The 23494-nt window shown below is 55.3% G+C and overlaps 1 protein-coding gene across 4 annotated transcripts in view; it reads left to right on the plus strand.

Moving 5' to 3' along the window:
- The first annotated feature begins 1141 nt into the window (after positions 1-1141).
- SLC6A1 (solute carrier family 6 member 1) overlaps positions 1142-23494 on the plus strand; it is a 39909-nt gene continuing 17556 nt past the window's right edge. Inside the window, exon 1 of one of the 4 annotated variants that reach the window (XM_070776848.1) lies at positions 1142-1305. The gene's annotated coding sequence lies outside the window, so the exon portion shown is untranslated. Of the gene's footprint in view, positions 1306-3388; positions 3414-14225; positions 22444-22884; positions 23365-23494 lie in introns of those variants that run through there. The other 3 variants (XM_070776850.1, XM_070776849.1, XM_019984593.2) reach the window with 3 other exon arrangements.

Here is a 23494-nt window from a genome sequence, read left to right on the forward strand (position 1 = left end):
AATGTGGGGTGGGGGATGGCAAGTCTATTGGCAAATGCCAGCCCTGGGGCCAGAGAGAGGAGGCAAAGAGTAGGCTCGAGAGAGGAGATCCTTTCTGTGAGTCCTTGGGGAACCTGGAGGGAAGGACAGTCGCAGCCCCAATACCAGGAGTCTTTATGAAAGGGGTCAGGGGTCAAGGGGAAGGGAGGGAGGCCTCAGGCACGGGGTGAGCATTGACTGGGAAAGAGGTGTCTCTGTGGAGGACCTCTCAAACCCCAAGACCCGGAAGGAGGGTGGGTATCTGGGGGGTGGGGGTGGGGCGCGCTCAGCTCCCATCCCCGGGTGTTGCTCCAGGCTGTGTTTCCATTCTTAATCATCTGTGTATCCATCTGTCCATCCACACACTGAGCCAGTTGTGTCTCTACCACCACCATCACCCTACCTCCCGGCAGCAGACAGGGAGTCCTCCCCAAGCCGCACCTCCCTGCCACGTGCACGCATCCAGCCTGGGACCCAGAGCCTGGGCGCTCCAGCTCAAAAACTTCCCGGTGTTAGCAGGCATGGAGGCGTGTGCAGGCATGGAGGCGGGGCGGGGCAGGGGGGGCTGCCCCTGGGAGGAGAGCAGAGAGGGGGCAGGGACGCACCCTCCATCCACCCCGCAAGGGGGCCTGGCGACCTACGGGGAGAGAAGAAGGTGATAGAGAAGAGAGACAGAAGCAGATCGGCAGGGCTGGAAGGAGAAAAGCCCCGAGGGAAATCCTTGTGGCAAAGGACTGGGACCCAGAGACCCAGACAGCCGGGCCGAACCAGGCAAGACACCACCAGACTGAAGGGGAAGGAAGAAGGAGCGTGAGGCGGGCGGGGGGAGAGGGGAGCGGGCGAGGCGGATGGGGCGGGGCAGAGAAGAGAGAAGAAAAGGAGAGGACGCGGGGCGTGGGGGTGGAAACAGGGGAGATGGGGAGAGAGGAACGGAAGCGGGAAAAGGGAGAGGGGAGACGAGGAGGGGAAGGAAGGGGGCGGGATGAAGGGGCCGGAGGGCGGGGCGGCGCGGCCGGCGAGGCGGCGCCCCTCCCCGGGCTGGGCGGGCTCCCGCGCCCCGGCCCCGCCCCCAGCGCTCCCCGCCCCTCTCCTCGCCGCGTCCCCGCGCCCGCCCTCGGAAGACCTAGCGCGCGGCGAGGTTGCGGGCGAGAAGCGCGGAGCGGAGGAACGGAGGAACCCGGGAGCGCAGCGCGGCCCGAGCCCGGAGCGGCCCCGCGCCCGGAGCGCACCGGAGCGGCCGAGCTGCCCGCGCAGCGCCCGCCGCGGGCAGCGCAGCCCCGGCCGCAGGTAGGAGAGGGGCGGCCGGCGTCGGGGCGCCGAGTCCGGGACAGCCGGACGGCGAGGCCGGGCGCCCAGAGCTACTGCTGCGGGCCGGGCGGGATGGGGTCGGGCTCGCCGAGTTTCCACACCCCCGCGCCTCGCCCGGCCTCGGGCCCACAGGAAGGAGCCCGAGGCGCCGCTCCGAGTCGACGCGCACCCGGGCTATCCCTCTGGGATGCGCGAGGGGGCCGGGGGAGCACCCACGAGGGTCACCAAAATCTCCGGCTTTTTTCCAAGAGGTCGCGGGCCCCTTGGCCCCCCACCCCACCCCCAGCTGACTCTGAATTCTGCTGGAGCCGTCGAAGCGCCCGGTTCACCCCCCAGGGGACGGCGGGAGACCCGGGAAAGAATGATAGCGTTTGGCGAGCCGTGCGCCACTTCTCCTTGTGGGGTCAGCTGCGCCGAGGTCGAGCTGGGCCCCTCTTCTGTTCCCTGCGGGCTCCGGGGACCAGGCGACTGGGGAATGGGACACTTCCTTTCTGTCTTCGGCAGCTTAAGCTCTCAAGAAACGTTGGCTAGAAAGCACACCGCAGCTTGGGCTTGAGCTGAGCGCACATAAGTCCGAGCCGCGCTCTCCGAGCAGTGTAGGATTGGGGGAAGGGGGGCGTCCCTGAGGTTTGAAGACTGTGTCTGTCTTCTTGCCTTACATTCTGACATTTATTTTCTGGACACTGGAAAAAGAGGAGACCCTGCCACCCCCCGGGACAATGATCAGCAGGTCTCCATAGGGGGGTCCTCTTGTACCCCCATGTCCCCATGGCTGGCATCTACAGATGCTGTGCTCTAGCTTAGCTTGCTTTTCGGCTAAGGAACCCAGATCCGGCAGCCCCACACGGAGGCTCTGAGCTGATCTCCTCTCCAAACAGACGTGAATCCCCGGGGAGAAAATTAGGGTTTTAAAAGCCCAGTTATAATGCCCAGTGTCTGCCTGATATGGGGCTGGAGCTCTCTGTCCTGTCCCAGGAAGCTCAGCCTTCTCTTCATGAAGAACTGGGGAGGGGGCACTGAATAAAATGGCTCCTGAGCTTTGGTGACACCCCCAAATCAGAGACTCTGTCAGGCTAAGTGAGCCGACTCGGGTCAATCCTGATGGGTGTTCGGTGAGAGAGGAGGGTGTTGGGTGTTGGATATGGCCTAGATTCTCTCATTGGGAACTTTGGAGGAAATGCATTCATAAGATAGCGTGAAATGCAGTACCCCAACTCTGAAATTCCAGAACAAAGGATGTCAGTGGGAACCGCAGGCATGTGTCCTCTGCCTCTTGGCTGTCTCAGTGAAGAGTTGACCCAGCCCCTGCCCTTGTCCTGGCAGAGCAGCCCCAGACTCCCCACCCCAAAGGCAGAGGAGGCTGCAGGTCCCTGGACAAGTGAGAGGGACCTTTTCCCAGGGCAATGGGGCAAAATGGCTGAGCCTCCCTTGAGCCTCAGGAAGAAACTGTTAGGCAGGCTGCAAACAAAGAAACCGCTCTCTACCCAGCCAAGCACTGACTCAATGGCCAGTCCTTAGAGGACGAACCGTGAGTCCCCGGCAGCGGGAGGAAACCCAGCTTGTCTGGCAGGGCATCTGTAGCGTGGCGCGAGCCTTGAGAATTACAGGAGAGAGGCGGCAGCTGCAGGGGGGAAACGGGAACCGTCTCTGCTGACACTCTGCCTGTTCAGTCCTGGCTGGAGGCTCGGTGAGAGGCAGGGCCCCCTAGGATCTCAGGATGGGGCTGGCAGGGGGCTTCTAGAGGCCAAGGAGGAGGAAATGCAGAGGGTCAAGACAAGGAAGGAGCAGGTCCCTCAAAGCTGAAAGAAGCACAGTTGCTCCGTCTGTCCCTGGTTCTCACGTGCATGGCAACCTGGAGCTCCAATGCTGTGACTCCAATGCAGTCGCCCAGGACGTTGCAGGCGCTCAGTAAGGATCTTAGAATAAAGCCAGCACGGATGGAAGGTGAGGACAGTGTGAGCGTGGGCCTCCCTGTATCACTGAGCAGGAAGGCCATGAAATACAGCCTCTGAGACCACAGCCAGGAACAAACCCGGGAAGAATGGGCTTTGAGCAGGGCTGCGGCCTCTTTCCACAGGTGACCTTGGGTAAGTTCTCGTCTATTTGGGGAGGTGGGGACGGAGTATTGAAAGCTGCCGGGTCCCCAGCTTGTGATTCCTGCAGTGACCTTGTGCAGCAGGTACTGTTCTAACCCCCCAGTTCAGAGGTGAGGAACCTGCGGGACAGAAAGGGAACGTGACTTGCCCAAGGTCACACAGCCAGGAGGAGGCAGGGCAGAGGTTTGAATCCCACTCTTCTTCTCACCTCCAGGCCAATGCTTTGTCCTGTTGATAGGTCTCTGGGCCTTGCTTTCACCTCCACAAAGCAAGGTGGTGGGGCGATGGTCAGGATGACTGACAGTGAGGCCCCTCCGGGCCACCATCCAAGCAGTGGCTGCTCCCCTGCCTTCCCAGCATATGCTGAGAGCAGCTTTCAGTAAAGCACAGCATCAGGCGGCTTCTTGCCTGCACATAAAGACGCTGTTCCCGCACTTGGCTATGAGCTCAGTAGCTGAGATGTCCCAAGTCACTTGGAATTTAGAAATGTCTTTTTGTCCCTTGCGGTGTGTGGATCACAAGCCAAGCATCAACCCCAGTTGATCAATCCTTGCGCCTGCTGCCTCCAGCCCCCCAGCATCCCAAAGTCTACCCTCTTTGTCTTGAGAGCGGGAGGGTGGTACCCAAGCCCCTCCGTGTCACCTGGCCTGAAGCCGGCCTAGCACTTCTTCCCTTTGATCACCTGAGCCCTCTAGAAGCCCAGCCAGGGCTCCAATACCAAACCCAGCCAGAGGCTCTTAATCACCTGAGCCCCAGGTGGGGACAGAGAAGTGTGTGCTGCCCTTTGCCTGTGTCAGGACTGCCCCTTCATTCAGCCAGGCCAAGCTGCTTGAACGGCAGGCAGAGCATGCCTGCCATGATGAAAGCAACTGCAAAGAGCCCCTGCAAGTCCCCCCAGGCCCCCAGCAAGAACATCAGATGCTCAGCTGCTGCTCTGTGGCATCCCTGGCGCCAGCTCCCCAAGTGAGCCCAGGACCGGGGTGGGCTGGGGGGGTGCACTTGGTGCTACCCATTCTCTGGAAGGTGGTGGGAAAGGGCATGGTACTTGAGGAAATGCTGGGAAGCCCCATGTGGACCCCAAGATAGGGCTTCCCGGGAAATGTGCCTTTGTGAGCCTTACGAACATCTAACATCTTTACTCTGAGCTCACCTGAGGGCCTCCAGAGCAGAGGTAGAGATGGAATGAGCAGGGAGCCGGCTAATAGCGGAGACAGGGTTGCCTGGCACGGACCGTAGGTGTGAATGCAAGCTGTGATATTTCAGCACAGACTTGGATTCAGTCATAAACAGGAGAAAAAAAGAAACTCCACGAAATGTGGTTCCAGTGATAATCTCATCAATAAACAGTCACGGCTAAGAGTTAGTGATATGCCAGGGGGCTGTGCTGTGTGCCTTCCTGATAGAACTGTGTCTCGTTTCCACAAAACCTCGTGAGCTCCATAGTGGAATGGTCCCTGGACCGATGAGGAAACTGGGACGGAGAGAGGTGAAGGCACCAGCTGCAAGACCACTGGGCTAGGAGCTGGCCCGGGAGCCCAGGTGCAGCCACGTGGTACTGACGCCCCTGCCACGGAGAAGGCCCTGACCCTGACTGCGTGGCCAGGACCATGACACCCTGTTTAAGGAGCTGCCCGTTAGGAAGCACCTTGCAGTTCATCCCATCAATTGAGCTTTGCCCCAGCTCAGGAAGCTGGTAGTGTGATCGCTGCTCTTTGCTAGCTGGGGAGGTTGAGGTACAGAGAGAGGAATTTGTACCCAAGGTCCCTTGGCTGCTAAGTGGCAGAACTGGGGTTCATGCCCAGGTGCCCCCGTAATATACAGCATATTTGTGAACTGTGCTTTAGATTCACTTAAAGCTGGTGTTGATATCGTGCACCCAGCCACATTGCCCTGACTCTCAGGTGCTCCCCCCAACCCCAACTTGTCACCACCTTCTTGCTGCTCTGGAAGTCCCCGGGAGCAGCTGAGGAAGCCATCAGCTCTGTTTACCGTGATCTGACATGACACCAAAGTGGCATGCGATTTGATGCGAGCTGCCTGCAGCGAATGGCCTTCTATTTTTACCTTTCTTACAAATTGGAAATTACAAGGAGGCCAGGTCTTGCGGAGCGATTGGCTGGAGCCCTGTGCAGGCAGGGGGTTGTGCAGCTAGGTGGAACCGGCCACATTAGGGTGCCAGGGGCCCTCCTGGCTGCAGAAGGGGGTCCCCAGCTTCTGGGGCCTGATGGCATCGTGGCAGGCAGGCCGGGCTGGAGGGTGCACGAGTTAGTGGCTGCTTCGGACAGTGATCTGCAGCTCTGCCCACCTGTCAGCTGCATGGTGTCTGCAAGATCGGTGTCGCCTGCCAGCTCTGGAGACAACTGCGTTCTGGCCAGAGGGACATTCAAGGTCAGAGATGCCCCGAAAGACACTGACAGCAGGTTGCTTTCATGGCCTTATTGTTTGGTGAGGAGGTTCTGTGCAGGGAGAAGGCAGCGGCCACAAGGAGGGTGAACAGTGACATTTGGTGTCAGTATTGCGGTCTTCTGGAACTTAGTCCTGAGAGCAGTTCATCAGTCAGTCATCAGAACACTTCACAGTGTACAAAAAGAAAAAAAAACTCTCTTGTAGTTGTTCTTTCTCTTGCTCCTGTCTGAACTATTCCAGGGGAAGAAAATATGGTCCCTGACAGAGTCCTCTGTCCAACAAAAAGAGTCATTTTCTGTAAGTGACGTCTCAGAAAGCCCTTATCGGAATGACCTTGACTCAAATGCAGCCTCTTTGCACACATGTGAAATACGCACACACTTAATGCTTACACAGACGTGCATGATGTGCTTTCTGTTGAAGTTTGCACTAGCTGGGAGCTCCAGGTGAAAGTAATATTATTATCGTTTCCATTGGTATCTATCTCCACTTTTTGGATGGGGAAACAGGGGCTCAGCAAGCCCTGCACAGCCTCAGCCTGACCTCTGGTTTCCCAGTTGAGGGGAGTCACCTTTCCTAAGCCCAAATCCCAGTTCATCAGGGAGCCCCTTGGAAGGAACCTTTGTGGGAGGCAGGTCACAGCACTGGCGTCGAGCCTGCCAGACAGCGTGGAAAGGCACGGTTGAGGTTTTGGAGGAAAGGGCTGCAGATCCTGTTCTTGCCTGCCCTGAGCTCTGGCCCGCCGCTGACATGCCGTCCATTGTATCCAGTTGGGGTCTGAAGTGGACTTGTTTGGCCGGGGCGCCTGAGCAGTGGCAGTGCCTGGGGACAAGAAGGATGCTTGCTCTCAGGTGCACAAGCACACCAGTGCTCATCTACACGGATTTGAGCTCCAGGGGCCCCGTGAGATCATCCGGAAGGATCTGAGGGCCTTGGTAGCCTGGAAAGTTGTGGGCAAGTGTTTGCATGTGAGCCTCAGGGTGGTTTGGGACCTGCCGTGTGGCTCAGAGTTATGCCTGACCAAGAGGGAAGGGAAGGGGTGGGTAGGGGATGGAAACCACTTGCCCTGGACACTACCCACTTCCTTCTTCCCTCGGACTGCTGCCCACGCTGAAGGTTGTGGAATAGGAAGAGGTCTGGGGGAGGCCGGGGGAACTTGAGGGTTTGACATGTCCCCTGGCCGCGTGGCCAGCCCAACCCTGACCAGTGAGGCTGGAGCACCTCCCAGGCATCGACTGTGGCCCGCCCGAGGTGGTGAGAACAGTGCCAGGGGACCACGGTGCCGTCCCCATCGGCCGGAGGACGACCCCAAGGTCGATGGAGGTGGGGTTGCTACTCCCTAGTTATACTGCAGAGTTCAAGCCCAGGTCTTGCTGGTGCCAGCCCACTGTGCCTTCCCATGCCATCTGCTGCCTCTGGGGAGCACCCAGGTGGGATCGTCGTGGGGGGAGCCAGCACAAAAGTGACCGCGGCCAGAGGCAGCCGCTTCCCACGTGCTGTGTGCTCCCCATCCTGCGTCCGGCCCTCGTGGCCACCTGAGCCTCGTGCCTCTTAGCACTCCTGTTGGCTGTCTCCAGAGCTTGTGGTCAGGGACCCACCTATGGTTTTTGTACGTGGGCTTGGGGGTGGGGAAGAAGTAGTCTTCCTGAAGGAATCTGAATGCACTTACTGTATTGCACGGACACTCTTTTAACAGATTGGCTCTGCACCGTGTCACCAATTCATCAGATGCATCGGACCCCCAGTTCTGAGCTCTGCCTTTTGATGCAGGCACCAAGCCCAGTATTTTATAAACCATGTTCTGGGGTCTTCAGTAGGTGACCGAGCCCAGGGCGCTCTCCTGGTTGCCCAGGTTGTTCCATCCTGCTGACGGAGACCCGTGGCCTGGGCTTGTAGACCCCAGGAAGTGGTGGGGAGCGCCACCTCCCATGTGGGCTGCCTGGGAGCCTGAGGAATGGTGGGCTGGGTCCTTACCCAATCAGGTCCTTCCCCTTTCTCTGTCCATAAAGCCAAGGGCTTTGGACTGGACGCGTCGATCGGCCGCTCCGTGCGCCCGGTGCCAGCTCTCCGAGCGGGGAAAGGCAGGCTGCATGCCCCACTTCCTCCTCCATTTCCCCCATGACAGCCTCCCCGAGACTAATGACGGAATATAAGGGCCCTTTCTCCAAACGGCAGAGAGTGCCAGTAATGACAGAGCAGATGCAGCACTGTTAATTATGCCGCGGGCATTAAATGGAAACGCCAGCCCCAGAGGAGTTAAATAGCGCCGCTGGGCTGGCAGCGGCTGTGCCTGAAAGCAGTGCCATCAGCCTGTGCCAAGGCAGAGCCGCCGCCTCCCCAGCCCTGGAGCCAGCCGGGAGTCACAAAGCCCCCCTCCCCAGCATGGGGTCCACAGCAGCTCCTTGGAGCTGAGACGTTGGTGGCTGCTCTGGGAGATTTTCTTTAGAGACCTTTGGGGAGGAGGGTGGTCAGAGGCCGATGTGGGCCAATAACGGGACCAAATAAAGCTTTGAGCACGTACTGTGTGCTAGGCCCTACTGTGGGTCATGCAGATAAGCCGAGAGCAGAAACGCCGTCTTCTGAGGTCTGCGGTGCCCCACGTAGTCGGGGACGCAGAGCAAGTACTTAGTTCTTGCTTTTGCTTGTTTCTGTGACTGCTTGAGGGGGAGCCAGAGGCTGCACAGGTGGGGGCCGGAGCTGGCCCGTCGTGGGCTGAATGGGGTAGAAGGGCAAGGCAGGGGGACTGGCTTGCTTCCTGGGCACCGCCAGCCTAGCCTTTCCAGGAGCTGAGCTTCTTTCTTGCTGGTGCTCATGGGCTCCTTTGCCTCGGTTTGTACATCCGCAAATTGGGTTTGAGGTTTCTTCCCACGTGACTCAGTGGTGAAGAACCCACCTGCCAATTCAGGAGACGTGGGTTCAATCCCTGGCTTGGGAAAGTCCTCTGGAGGAGGGCATGGCAACCCACTCCAATATTCTTGCCTGGAAAACCCCATGGATAGAGGAGCCTGGTGAGCTACAGTCCATGGAGTCCCAGAAGAGTTGGACATGACTTAGAGACTAAACAGCAACACATCGGGCACAGTGAGGGCTGTGATGACTGCAGGCAAGCCTGTCTCTGCATGAACCCTAGCCCTGACTGTGGCAGGTCAAGAGATTGCAGAAATGTCTGAAAAGTGGCATTGCAGGGGCAGTAGGAGAGGGTCTGATCACCAAAGGCCGCTTCTGATTCTTCCTGTGGATTGAAAGTGTCACTCGAACCTTCAGACCTCCCCAGTCACTCTGGTTCCCTGCCTCCTGCTTCTTGGACCTTGAAATCAGTCTCTGAGGTTATTCTAGGCCAGGGAAAGTCATAAAAGCCACCAATTTCAGATACCTCTGTTATAGGTGGGTAAACTGAGGCCTAAAGCGGCGGGGTCCGAGGCCCACAGGTGCTAGGACCCGGAGCTCCTAACCCCTAACCCAGTGCTCCTTCCCCTGCCCCAAGCCCAGCGCCGCTGTTGAAAAATTATTAAATAGAGTTGGTGGAAGGACTCTGGTTGCCATGACAACGGAGCCTGTGTCCTCGGGAGATAATGGCGTTGCACAAGGCAGAATGATGTGTGTTGAATGCTGATTCGGGAGCCGCTCGAGCGAGTGATGGAGTGAGTGGAGGGGACCGTGTCTAGGGCTCAAGCTTCCCCAGAAAAGAGGCTGGGGGTGGGGGGTGGGGATAGCTGCAGGGAAACTGGCTTTGTCTGGAAGCATCCTTGAGGCAGCCTTGCAGGACGGGGTAATTTCCTTCATTTGTGGAGGTGCAGAGTGAGGTGCAGAGGGGTGAAATGACTTCACCAGGTCACACACCTGTGCATGAGATGGAGCTGGGCTTCAAAACTCCGGTGCCTGCAGGGAGTCTGGGCTACGGAAGCCCTGGGAGAGGTACAGCCAAGGGGAGGGCAGTGGGTGAGCTGGGGACACTGTACTCGGAGTACCCAGACCTCTCTAGAGACTGTTGAGGAGACTCTGAAACACGGAGCTTCTGATGGGCTGGGAGCAACAATTCTAGCCCAAGAGGAATGGGAAACAGTAAGTCCAAAGCCCCCCTCACACTTCCTAGCTGCGTGACCCTGAGCAAGTCACCTTACCTCTCTGAGCCTCAGTGTCCTCACCTGCAAAATGGGGATATGAACAGATCAACCTCACACGATTGTTATGAGACCAAATAGGGTGGGTAGGCAGAGCACCAGGCCCCACTGCTGAGCATCAGCCAAAGGGAAGAGGCTAGACAGGTATGTTCCCAACCATATATGGGCTTGTAAGATACGGTGTAGAAAGAGTACATGTAGATGGTAGGAAGAGTGAAATTGGCCAAAATGAGTAGAAGAGCAGTAAATAACGGGGATCTTCATTGCAGGCTTAGTGAATGTCACCAGGACAAACCCACAGCTTCCATCATTAAAAACACGCGTAAGTACTCTGTGTTTGGAGGGCATGATCGGTGTATACCTTGCTGTAAACGTACCGAGCCTGAAAACCTGGGCACACACCAGGCTGGGGGAGTCGTGTCTGTTGTGTGCCGCTCTCCAGGTGAGCCCGTGGAAAATAAACACTCACCCACGCTCTTCATCTTTCCATCCCGAACAGCTGGGGCAGTATACTCCCTTCCCTACTTGGGGGTCGGGGAGCATGGGGTTAACGCCCCGAGGAACCCCAAAGTACATTATTTGCATGCTGGCAAAGAGGGGAGGCGAGCTGGCAGACAGCCCCACTCCATTTAGGAAGCAGAAAGAGGGTGCTGGCCTTGGGGTTTGGCTGTTTCAAAAGCACGGCGGAGAGCTAGGATCCTAATGACTTAGAGGCAAGCGACCATTTTGTTTGTTCCAGCTAACCTGTCTGAGCACGTCCACCCCCAGAGAAGCAACCTGGTCCTGGATTCCCCGGAGAGGGTGGGTCGTCTGCTCGCTGCTGCTCCTAAGGCTGGATGCCGGGGTGTGTGCAAAGCAGTGAGCCCAAGCCCCCCACCCCCCCCACCCCCAGACTCTGACTGTTCCACCCTCGGTAGGCGGGAGAGGGTTGGGAGATCATTCCATGGACAGATGAAGACAGTTGACACTTAAGGAGGTTTGAGCAGATGTGCTAATTGCAGGGATAGGTCCCCGTGTCCACTTGGGGACCATGTTTAGTGAGCAGTTTGCTCTGAGAATTTGGTGTGGTCGGCATTGACAGTGGCTTCACCGTGCTCTTTTATCAACTGCCTGTGGGTTAAGATAACTGTGGGTCCTGCCTGGGACTTCTTTCCCATATCTTGAAAAAACAAGAATAGTAGCCCTAATCAGTTGATATATTATAATTTCTGCCAGGTAACAAGTATTTAGTACGTACCAGGCTCTGTGTGGACCACTTTTCATAGTCTCCCCAGGTAATCCTCATACTGGCCGTAAAAGTAGACATTGTCACCTCCGTATTTGAGAGGTTTCGCTTTCATGCAGCTTCTGAACTCAGACTGAAAACCAGGTTTTCTCACCCTCAGGGCCAGTGCCCTTAAACACTGCCCTATTCCATCCTGGCTCTTGACAAATAAACTTCTGAATACCCTTGACCTCCTGAGCGGAAGTTACTCATGAATTTCTTCATTGTTCCTGGGACTTAAGACCATTTTCTCAATAAAAATCTCATTTCCCCAAATGGATGGTTTCTTCTCCCTACATGGGATTTTTTTTTCCTGACAGAAATGGGGTTTGGGTATTCATATGAGGAAGATTTCTTTAGAAAGCTTGGTGAATGAATCAAGAATAGATGCCTTGGCTAAAGTGAGCACTCGTTGGGAGTCTTTCAAAAACAAAATTGGCTTTCTCTTGTAGGAAATACTTGAGACCCAGGAATCTGACCCTTAATCAACTGAAAATACACAGCCTTCTCATTCTTGAAAAATATCCTAAAGCAGTGTCTCTCCAGATTTTTTAAAATCCATCTGAGCTGTATTAAAAGAACAATAGGATTTGTTGTTTCCCAAATATAAACTCGTAATGCTGACCTCGCTTTTTTAACCAGCCTCCCCCAAATTCTTCATATTTCTTAGGAAAGGGGCAACAATGACCCCTCCTCCGACCACTTTGAGAAGGAGCTGTCTGGCATGACTAGACTGTGCCCTATATATTAGAATTGCAAACTCGAAGGCCATGGAGGTCTGGGTGGGTCAAAGAACTGAGTTAAGAGGTCAGGAGCAAGGTGACCGTTGTGGGGGGCCTTGTCATAAACGGGTACATACGCACCTTCTCCCCGTCCCCAAAGTGCTCAGCCAGACACACGTGTGGGCCCGTTCTGGCCCACGGGCAGGCGATCTGAGATCCCTGGTAGTTCTTACGATGACTTTGTGTGATCTTAATCTAGTTTGTCTTCGGGACTTCGGCGCGTGCATCTCTAGAGCGGGGCTGAGAAAGTCTGCAGAGGTGTCCAGAGGAGGAAGCAGGGTCACAGGTTGTGGACACTTGGTAAGGGAACCACGGAGCTGCCCACTGTCACAAAAGTCCCGTCCTGTGGCACGGGGTCAGCATTCCACGCCAGCTGTGCATCTGCGGGGGACTAAAAACCGTTTAGTTCCACCAGTCCCCACAGTATTGTGCTTTGCTTCTTCCCGAATCTGAGTTCTTAAAGGGCCTTCATCCTTATGCCCTTCAGAGTCCTTCAAGCACGTCTTGAACAGGAGGGAAGGCTCCTTTAACCCTTGGTTTTCTCAGCATGCCTTCCAAGGCAAAGAGCAGTGTGAAAAGAATGCCAGGCGGGTGTCTTGTCACTCTGTTTCCTGATCCGAATTCATCCTTTCTGGCCAGGGGAGCAGGGGTTGCTTTTCAGGGGTGTCCCCTGGAGCAGAGCCTCCAGCATTCCCCACACCAGGTGGAGGAAGTGGGGCGGGGGGCATAGGGGGGTGGCGCGATGAGAGATCCGGTGGTTCTCAGGGGTGCCTGGAGCCCACCCTGGCTCAGCCAGTTAGGACAGCTGGAGGAAGCTGTGGGGAGGGAAGCCCCGCGACCTGGTTGCAGTCTCAGCTTTTCAGCCACTTGCCTCCTTGGATTCTGCCTGGGTCTCTGAAACTTTGGCTTCCTCCCTCCTCTCCCTCTTCAGTGTCTTGGGCTTCGCGGGTGGCGCTAGTGGTAAAGAATCTGCCTGCCCGCCTGCTGATGGCAGGAGATGGAAGAGACTGCGGGTTCAGTCCCTGGGCAGGAAGATCCCCTGCAGAAGGAAATGGCAACCCACTCCAGTATTCTTGCCTGGAGAATCCCATAGACAGAGGAGCCTGGTGGGCTGCACTTCATGGGGCCTGCAAAGGGTCAGACACGAGTGAGCGAGTGGACATGCACACACAGGCCCCTTCCCTCCCTGGTGTCTCAGGCAGGTCTCAGGCAGGTCCCAGGAGGTCACCAGAGCAGGGCAAAGAGGAAACCAGCAGCGCCCCGGGTCTCCCTGCTCCCTTCCTTCCTTCCTTCCCTCTCCTCCCTTCTCTTCCTTCTGGCGCCTTCTCCCTGTCCTTCTGCTGCTCTTCTCCAGTCTCTCTCTCTCTCCTTCTAAACCTCATCTTTGGTGTCTGAGGCTTTCCTTACAGGAAGCAATCAAGAACCTGCAAGGCTCACTGAGTGAGCGCATCTCTTCTGATCCTGTGACCTCACAGTGGACCCTGACCCTGCCGGGGCGGGAACACAGACCCTTCAGAAATCAGCAGAAACTCCCAGCTGGGCCGGTCCCTTGCTTTCTGGAGAGCCCGTTGTTCAAGCTCACCAGCACACCCCTGCTTTGGCAACGGGAGGGGCGCCACCTTCTCCGCAGCCGATGTTTCTCGAGGACTTGTGATAGCAATGTCCGCACGGTGGGACTCAGGAGAGCGTGTGTGTGTGTGTGTGTGTCGGGTACTTTGTGAGCTGCCGTGGCAGGGAGCAGAGCAACATGAAGACCCAGGTCCCATTGGTGCAGAGAGGACCAGTGGAGCTGGAGAGACAGGGTAGAAGGATCAGTTAACTCGTCAGGACAGAAGGCAGGTTGTGTAGAGGGACTGGGCCTTCCCCATCGCCCCCACCCCCAGTCCCAGCTCAGGCACTGTCCCTCCGCCCCACCACATACTCAGCAGATGGGTTCTTGCCATGTCACCATCAGATCAAATCTCCCTTCTTTCAAAGGTCCCCAAGTCCCCCCCGCTCAGTGCTTGCCGTGGGGTTGCTGTTCAGTCACTCAGTCGTGTCCAACTCTGCCACCCCATGGGCTGCGGGCTTCCCTGTCCTCCACTATCTCCTGGAGTTTGCTCAGACTCGTGTCCATTGAGTTGGTGATGCCATCCAACTATCTCATCCTTGTCTCCTTACTGTGGGATGGGGGGGGTGGGGGAGAGGTTAAAAGCATGGGAATTGAGCAGATGGCTCCAGATCGTGGACTTGGGCAAGTCCTATCGCCGTCAGTCTCTGTCTCTGCGAGAATTAAAGACGAGCATCCGTGAGATGCATGAAGCTTGCTCAGTCGTGTCCGCCTCTTTGTGACCCCATGGATGATACAGTCCATGGAATTCTCCAGGCCAGAATACTGGAGTGGGTAGCCTTTCCCTTCTCCAGGCAACTTCCCAACCTGGGGATCAAACCCAGGTCTCCCACCTTGCAGGCAGATTCTTTACCAGCTGAGCCACAAGGGAAGCCCAAGAATACTGGAGTGGGTAGCCTATGCTGTCTCCAGTGGATCTTCCTGACCCAGGAATTGAACTGGGGTCTTCTGCATTGCAGGCAGATCCTTTACCAACTGAGCTCTCAGGGAAGCCCACTGAACTAAACCACCAGATAAACCTTTGGCATGATCGCTGTTCTTGCTCCAGGATGTGGCGCACCCCCTTCTCCTGCTTCAGAGCCCTTGACCGTAGCTGCCACCTCCCCAGCCAGGCTCCCTAAGGGACCCCAGATTCTTGCCAGCCAGATCACGTCCCTCATTGTCTGTAAGCACATTTTGCCGTGTCCCCATCCGCTCCGCCTGGGGTAGACTAGAAGTGTTAGGCTTGGGGAGAGGAGCAAAGGTCCCAGTCCTGCTTCTCTCGCTGTGATTATAGAAAGAATGTCCCAGCCAGCCCTGATGCCATCGTCTCCCGGTTTCTTGCCTGAATCCAGCCCCCGGCCGCAGCCGGGCGCCATCCCCCCCTTCTTTGGGCTGTGGGAGAACTTCCCCTAGTGGATGTCGCTTATCTGCACACCCACCTGTCACCAGCGCTCGGTGGTGGCAGGACCCAGACTCCAGCTGTCGTCTGGATCGCTCTGCACCCAGCATGGGACCTGGCTCCCTGGAGGTGCACCGTCGATCCTGGTTGGATTGGATTGAAAATTGCCTCGACAAAGCGAGGTGCACAGTCAGACATTGCAGACAATTAGGGACTCGAACAGATGTTAGCAGACTGTGGTCCATGTGAGCGAGGCAGGCGGGCTGAGATGAGAAGCAGGATGAAGTCAGAAGGGTGCTCTGGGCCAGAGCCTGAGTCCTCTCCTCGTGTAAGGAAGGAGACCAAAGCACAGAGTGGTAAAGGGCCTGGCTCGATATCACACAGCCCGTAGCGTGCAGAGTGAGGATTCAGACCCGGGTCTGCAGACTCCAGAGCCTCAAGCTGACTTCGCGTCCTCCTCTCCCGGCCCCTAGAAAGGCCTGCTTTTCTGCGAGCACAGGCTGTGTCTGCAGGCAGAGGAGAGCTGGGGACTCCTACGGGGATTGCCACCGCTGGGCCAGCTGCCTCCCAGGGGGCTCTCTTTAGAGCCCAGCTCGGGGGCCTGCTGACAGCTGCTCAGCTGGGATCCCACATGACCCCTTGTTGGCTCCCAGGACACCATCAGGGTTTGCCCGGTCTGACCATGGGGACCAGTTAGCCTTCACGGAGCCAGACCTTGGGGAGGTAGAGTCCTCAGCCACTCTGGGCTCCTCGTCCTTGGGGGTTTGCTCTGGAGGGAATTACATTCTCTCCCATCCTAAAGGTGGGCCTTGCGGGGGGAGTTCTGCAGGCATCCAACTAGAGAGAGCGGAGTGGGCTGGTTAAGGATATGGACACAGGAGACCAGCTGCCTGGGTTCCAGCCCTGGCCCCCCTAGTTCCTAGCTGGGAGACCTTTGGCAAGTCCCTTTCTCTCTCTCTGCCTTGGTTTACCCATCAGTAAAATGTGGGGGAGGGGTGAGAGTGGCAAGTTATTGAGCTGGCTAGCATCTTATGGGAAAACTTGGACAAACTTTTTGACCAACCCAGTGCTCTCCATAAAGCGTTTAGAGCACGCCCTGATGTGTTAAGTCCCCAGCTCACTTTCTTCTCGTACTTCAAGCTCTTCTTTCTCCTTCCTTTGTTAATGAAAAGTTGGGGACGGTTCCTGTGTGTATTCACAGACAGAAGAGCAGCATGACTTATTTCACCTTTGCGTGGATGGCATCACCGACTCAATGAGCATGCATTTGAGCAAGCTCCAGGAGTTGGTGACGGACAGGGAAGCCGGGCATGCTGCAGTCCACGGGGTCACAAGGAGTCAGACACGACTGAGCATCTGAAATAACTGATGGATTTAAGAAGCCTGCAGCAGTGAAAGCTGATCTTTTTCTCGCTCTGGTTGCTGGGGTGGGATGTCCTCTGACCTCATAATTTCTGATTTGAGAGGCACCCTAGAAAACCAGACTTCCAGGCTCTCTGAGGCTGCAGGCAGGAGGGCTTGCACCTCAGTTTTCTTCCCTGTAGCACACTGAGAGGCCAGGCAAACACTTCTTCATGCCAATACCTCTCTTCCTCCCGAGAGCCCACAGGAAGGCTCAGAAGGTCAAGGGCCACGTCCATGCGCTTCAGAGCATTTCACACAGACCAGTGTCCAGGAGGCACCTGCCAAGTGAGCAGAGGGCCTGGGTTAAACCCTCTGTGACCTTGGGCAGGTTATTTGACCTCTCTGAGCCTCAGAACCATCATCTGCAAAATGGAACTAATAATCATTTTAGCGTCACTGTATTACGGTTTGCTAGGCCGGGCCCAGGACTGGAAAATCTCAACCCAGTGGTCATCATGTATAAAGTAGTTACCATTGGCCCCATTTCCTGACGAAGAAACAGACAGTTTGAGGAATTACGTGGCTTACTTGAAAGTCAGCCTGGGATGTTGTGGAGGAGCGGCATTAAATACTGTGGAGAAGCGCGCCTGGAACTGCAGATGGCCGCTCGGGGTTGTCGAGGCAGCCGAGGGGTTTGCACCAAGATGTGGACCTCCCTTGCTTCATCTCCGAAGTGAGAGTGTGCAGGGGGCTGAGGCCTGGGGGCTGTGGGGGTCTGTAAGGCCATATGACTCCTGTGCTGTGTGACCTTGGACCAGCCCCCAGCCCTCTCTGGGCCTTTGTCTTCATCTGTAGACTGCTGCTGTAGATCAAGTCTGGATCAGGAAGGAGGCTGGCTGCCTTGGTCCCAGCCCCAAGCCCCGCTTGGACTGAGTCCAAGGATGAGGGCCTAATATCTGGACTGGCAGGCATCCGTTTTGCCAGGCAAAAGGTTGACTTCTCACCCCCAGACTGGGCTCTGGTCTCTGGGGCCAAAGTCCTGAGGCTTGGGAGACCCTCTCCAGCTTTTCCATCACAGAAGCTTCTCCAGGGAGCCTTCCCTGACTTGCAGGGTGATTCATAGCAAGGGCTGCCCACAGCACCTGCCTTTCACTGCACAGTCCAGCCTCCCTCTACCCTTTCTGCACTGAGTATCAGCTATTAATTGGGCCACTTTTATATGATGGTTTTCGATTACAAAGCAAGCACTTGCGTGGCTATTCATCTCTCTGAATGGCAATCTAAGCTGCTCTGTATCGAGTACTTCCTGTGCGCCAGGCCCTCTGCTTCCCTTAGAGTCATCATATCACTTCAGAGTCGACACAGTGATCCTGTGAAATACAGGGGTCCAGGTTTCCAATAAGGAAACTGAGGCTCAAGCAAGGTAAACATCTAGCTCCTGGTCACCCAGGGATTTGACTCAAACTCCGTGAGATAATCAGGGTCACCCATAACCTACACCCTTGGAAGCTGCCGTGGGCACCTGAATCCCGGGGACACTTGTTAAAATGCAGCTTCTGGGATTCCCTGGTGGTCCAGTGGTTAAGAATTCACCTTGGAATGCAAGGGACATGAGTTCAATCCCTGGTCTGGGAGGATCCCACGTGTCTCAGAGCAACCAAGCCTGTTCACTGCAGCTAGAGAAGGCCCAAGCGCAGCATGGTTCAGTTCAGTTCAGTCGCTCGGTCCTGTCTGACTCTTTGCGACCCCGTGGATTGCCGCATGCCAGGCTTACCTGTCAATCACCAACTCCCGGAGCTTGCTCAAACTCACGTCCATCGAGTCAGCACAGCCAGAAGTAAATAAATAATTTTTTTTTCTTTAATGCAGCTTCTGATTCCATGGGTCTGGAGCAGAGTCCAGGACTCTGCATTTCTAACAGTCTGCCCTCGGAGAAGCACACTTTGAGTAGCAAGTCTCTGAGTAGCTGAGCCATTTGAGTTGAGACGTCTCTACAGTAACTACCCCAGGGTGGCAAGCCTCAGTTTACCCATCTGTCAAATGGATGACATAGGCCTCGGCTTCTTGAGGTGAGGTGAGGACTGGCAGACCTAAGACCTGTGAGATAAGTGCCTGGCACGAAAGAGGTGTTCAGTAGATGCCGCTCTTCTCCCTTCACTGGAACTGTTATGGGTCTGGGTGCACAACAGATGCCCAACAAAGCCTTGTGCAATGGACCGAGCCTAGCGTTTCTTCTTAAAAAGCAGAGAATAAACCATTATGTTTCCCGTTGGCATGCAGCCAAACCCAATGTTAATTTTTTTCTTGAACCACAGAGTTTCAGAAAGGAAGAAAAGCGAGTAGAGCAGCGAATGCGGTCTGGAGCAAGCCTCTGTAATTTCTGTAATCACAGAACGGGAAGCAAAACAAAGCAGGGGTGCAAGCGCTCGCAGCATCGTGGGAGGAAGTGGCCCCTCCCTGGCCCGTTGCTCCCCCTCCGCGCCCCTGCAGAGTGCCCCCCCTCTCCGGCTCCCAGTGGGTTCTGGGCCCAGCCCCGGCCCTAGACAATGGCAGCCTGAGACTCCGTCTTGGCCTTTCTGCCTCTGCCTAGGTCCCCACCCCACGCAGCCGCCCTGCCCATCCCTCTGATGCAGCAGCGGGACAGAGGGGGATTGTCCCAGGCAGCTGCCATGCGCTCCCCTCCCCCCAGCCTGCCATCTGGCCCTGGCATTGGACTGCTTACCACCAAGCCTCCAGCAAGGCCCGGGGGCCACGCCTCCAAAGTGGATCCCCCTCCACTCCTCACCAGCTCTGGCTTCGCCTTGCAGCCAGGGTTCAAGTCACCATTATCCCTTGCCTAGACTCTCAGCTCTTAAGGAGCCTTCCCACATCCACCCTTGCTGCTCTGCAGCCTCTCCTGGGCAGCCAGAGAGGACTCCTAAATGTAAGTCAGGCCAGCCCTGCCGCTGTGTCCTCCACTTTCTCCCTTCCCCTTTATAATGGAATCTGAGTTTCTTAACCATGGTCGCTGAGACCTTGCATGATCTTGCCCCTGCCTGCCTCTAACTATAACTGTCCCATCCTTCCCTGGACTCCCGCCCCCCTGGCCTCCATGCTGGCTCTCAATCATGCCAAACTTGCACCTGCCTCGGGACCTTTGCACTTACTCTTTCCTCTGCTTGAAATGCTGGATCCAGGACAATCACATTTCTGGCTCCTGATTCAAACTGGAAAAAAAAATTTTTTTTTGTTCAGGCTAAATAATAAAACAAGCCCCAGGGCCAGTTGTGACCCAGTTTGCCTGATCTAGAGCTTCCAAATGCAACATGTTGTCTTTTCCTTACAAAGCATGCTTCCTGCTTGGTTTGGCCTCATTTTTATCAATGGCTTTAAGACCTTGTCATAGAGCATGTCAAGGAAGCATGGAACATCATGGGAACATCTTGAGCATCTTTCTGTCTCGAATCTCTTTCTCTAACACCATCCCTCACAGAGCCTCCCGGAGGGAGTCCTCTTCTGTAATATGAACTGGATCCCACTGTCACCCCATCCCACCCCTGAAGTCGGTCCCCCTAAGTTCCCTAGCCTGAGTTTTGAGGCCGTTCACAAGCTGACCTTCCTAGCTTCAAACCTCCCAACCTTTGTTTATGGATTTCCCTCTACTGCGGATACCATTTCCCTCTTTTTGAGCCTAACGACCGCATATACAGCCTTCAAAGCCCAGTTCAAATATCCCTTCACCTGGGACACCTTCGCTGGCTGAATTAAGTCATTCCTTTTAGGCCTGTCTGCTTCATATACTCTTGTTGCACTGACACAGAGTATTAGGAAGAGCTGTAGCAGAGCTGTTTCTCTTCAGACGCCGTGACCTTGTGAAGGTCATGGATCTTGTCTTATTAATCCTTGCCATCCGAGTGTCCAGCCCAGCTCCATGCACACATTAGGCCCTCAGTAAATACTTACACAAGAGAATCTTATCTGCTGGTACCTGTCAGTTCACTGATTAACACTCTGGTGGCCATGTGTAGCTCAGAATGCAAAACGCTTGGAACAACAGTTCTCCAGTTCCATCACCAGTTCTTGGCATGTGCTCAGTAAATGCTTGAATGAATGGATGAAGGCGTGCAGGAGTAGGTGATGAATACAGAGGGCTCATTGCTTGTGGTCTCACATTAACTGTACCCTTTTGAATGCTGCTTTGCTGGAGTCCAGTTAATGACAGAGCTGGAGGAATACGTAGCTGGATTCTTGGTCCGTAGAACATTGCCACCTGGTGAGGAAGAACTGGGAGACACATGTCTTGGCAACATGCCTCAGATCCAGAAACGGTGAGGCCTGTCCTTCCACCGGCTCCACCAGCAGATAAAAGAGGAGGAGGGAAGAGACCTGCGGAGCCATCCTCCAGAAACCCTGGAGCTGCAGAGCACGGGCGCTCCTTTCAGGAAAGATGAGGTGACAGCAGCGGGAAGGTTGCTTCTGCTTCAGAGAGCGTTCATCTTGTTGAAACACGGGTTCCCTTACAGTAAACAGGCATGTGCCTGTGCTTTCCGCGTGCTGTTCTTTGCAATGGGGAGGTGACAGGTGAACCAGCTGGGTCAGGAATTAAAGTTCCCCGAGCAGCAGGGCATGAATACTGAGGGGGTTTCCTGGAACAGCTCTGGGTTATTAGCGCAGGGTCCCGGGCTTTCTCATGAGTGTGTGTGCTCAGTTGTCTTGCGACCCCGTGGACTGTAGCCCACCGGGCTCCTCTGTCCATGGGATTTCTAAAGGCAAGAATACTGGAGTGAGTCGCCACTGCCTTCTCCAGGGGATCTTCCCAACCTGGGGATTGAACCCACGTCTTCCTGCATCGCAGGCTGATCCTTTACCACTGGGCCACCTGGGAGTCCTTTTTTCACCAGTGGGGACCTTTTATCGTTTTCTTCCCATCTGTAAGATGTTCTGGATTCTTTTTTTTTCTTACCAGATTTTATTTACTACAGAATAAGATTTATTTTTATTAACCAAACATTCAAAGCTACCATTGCTGGCTTCTGATTGGCCCAAGGTGATCAGCTAGACCACTCTGAGCTGGTATAAAAACAGCCCAAAGCAAAGGGCTTGACATTTTTATTAACTAGTATTCCCCACGGCAACTAAAGGTTGATGTCTATCCAGCTTCTGAAAATGCTTCAAGTCGCTCCAGGGCCTGAATAATAAGCTCTCAATAAATGTTAGCTGCTATTCTTATTACTGCTGTTATTGTTATATCATGATCATCATCTTTGTGGCCTTCTGGGAAGCAGAGAACACGAGATTAAGAGCCACGATCTGTACACGGATGGGAGCAATCACAATGCTAATGGCCGAGATTCCCTTTACCCTCACTGTGAGCTGGGCGCACTTTCCCATGCTTTGCAGGCACGTCTCATTTGATCTTCCCCACAACCCTGGCAGAGAAGATTTTCCCCTCGGTTTACCAAAGAGGACAAAAGAGGTGACATAGTTTGCCTAAGGTACGTATTGCAGGGATCCCTATGGTCTGTCCGAGTTAGCCCCAGGCTGGTCCTTGCAAGGAGGGCCTTCTCAGTGTGACTCTGCAAAAAAAAAAAAAAGCATCAGTTGTATTAATTCCTGCTTTATTATGTGCTTGATCCTGGAAGACTCCACATTTGGTGATGTGGCTTCTCACAGGAAAGTTACAGACATTGGGCTGAATCTCAGTACTCTCCCCAGTTCTGGAAGTTGCATGGACGTCTTCCTCATGAAGAGGTCTTTGGAGCAGCTGCTATCTTTGATCCTCCCAGGCTTGGCATGAGAAGGTCTTCAATATACTCGTGGAGGAGACGACGGACTAACCCTGGAGAACCGGAGCGTGCCTCGCCCAGCCCTGAATGGTTCTCTCGGAGGATGTACACACCCACCCACTCTGTTCATCACGTCCTGCCATCTTTCCGTCTGTCTCCCCAGATGGAGTCAGACGATCCTGTGGCCCAGTGCACGCATCAGTGCCCAAAGCCTGGTAGATTTTGGAGTTTGGTTGGAGTTGAGTCTCTGATAACCAACAAGTAAACCCAGAGTGGAGGCCTGAAGCTGGTGTTCCCATGGGACACAGAGGGTGTGTGCAGAAATTTCAGGATTAAAGCAGGAGCCAAGGTAAGCGAAGCGGGGGGTTTATTCTACAACCATGAAAGTGTTAGTTGCTCAGCCTCCTGTCTGACTCTGCCACCCCCGTGGACTACAGCCCGCCAGACTTTTCCATCCATGGGATTCTCCAGGCAAGAATACTGCAGTGGGTTGCCATTCCCTTCTCCAGATCTTCTCGACCCAGGGATTGAACCCGGGTCTCCTGTATTACAGGCAGATTCTGTACCATCTGAGCCACCAGGGAAGCCCCATTACAACCGTGGAGATGCTTTATAAACTCTTAAGAGCAGTAGCCCATCTTAAGGACGCCTGAAACTGCAGAATAGAATGCCTTAAAGACCATTTGTCTTTTGATCTCTGATTTCCTCCCGGCTCAGCAAACCATCTCTCTCTGCTGCTCCGAGGACAAGGTGGGCAAAGATGGCTGCCTCAGAGTTCCCAAGTGGAGGGGGAGACTGCCTTTTTCCTCCAATTGCCAGGGAGGGAGCCTTGATTGATTGGTAGGATCAGGTGACTAGCCCTGGTGCAAAATGGTTGGATCGTTTTTGAACAAATATGGAGGCTGGTACCTACAAGGTCAAATTGTGGAGACAGTTAAGGGCATCGTTGTCTTTTAACAGTTAATGGTTGACGCTTCCTCCCCCAAAGAGGGTTGGCTTCAGCCTCTCCCCACTTGCCTGAGGCTGCTCTGTCCCCTGGACTTGCTGGTAGACCCCAGAAGCAGCTGCCTCTGGCCAGTCCTGATGTTTAGGGGGCAGTCACCCCGGCCTGAGACTAAAGCTTCCCGTGACATTGCTGTGCTCAGGCCGGGGTCTTAGACGGGCACCGGAAACTGGCCTTGAGAACAAGAAGCAGGGCTGGCGGTCAAGTGTGGCTTACTGGAAGGTGGTCTGGCGCTCCGTGAACTCTGGGAAGAGACACTGGTGTTTGGTAACTGGGGATGGCATGTGAGGGTGGGAGGGGGGCCCTTGTGGGCCGGGGGGAAGGCAGCGAGCTGAGGGGAGGGGCCGCTGGGATAGGGCCAGGCCCACACTGCACGTTGCTTTGGCCCCGCTCCTGC

Source organism: Bos indicus, chromosome 22 (genome assembly GCF_029378745.1).
Source record: "Bos indicus isolate NIAB-ARS_2022 breed Sahiwal x Tharparkar chromosome 22, NIAB-ARS_B.indTharparkar_mat_pri_1.0, whole genome shotgun sequence".
Lineage (NCBI taxonomy): Eukaryota > Metazoa > Chordata > Mammalia > Artiodactyla > Bovidae > Bos > Bos indicus.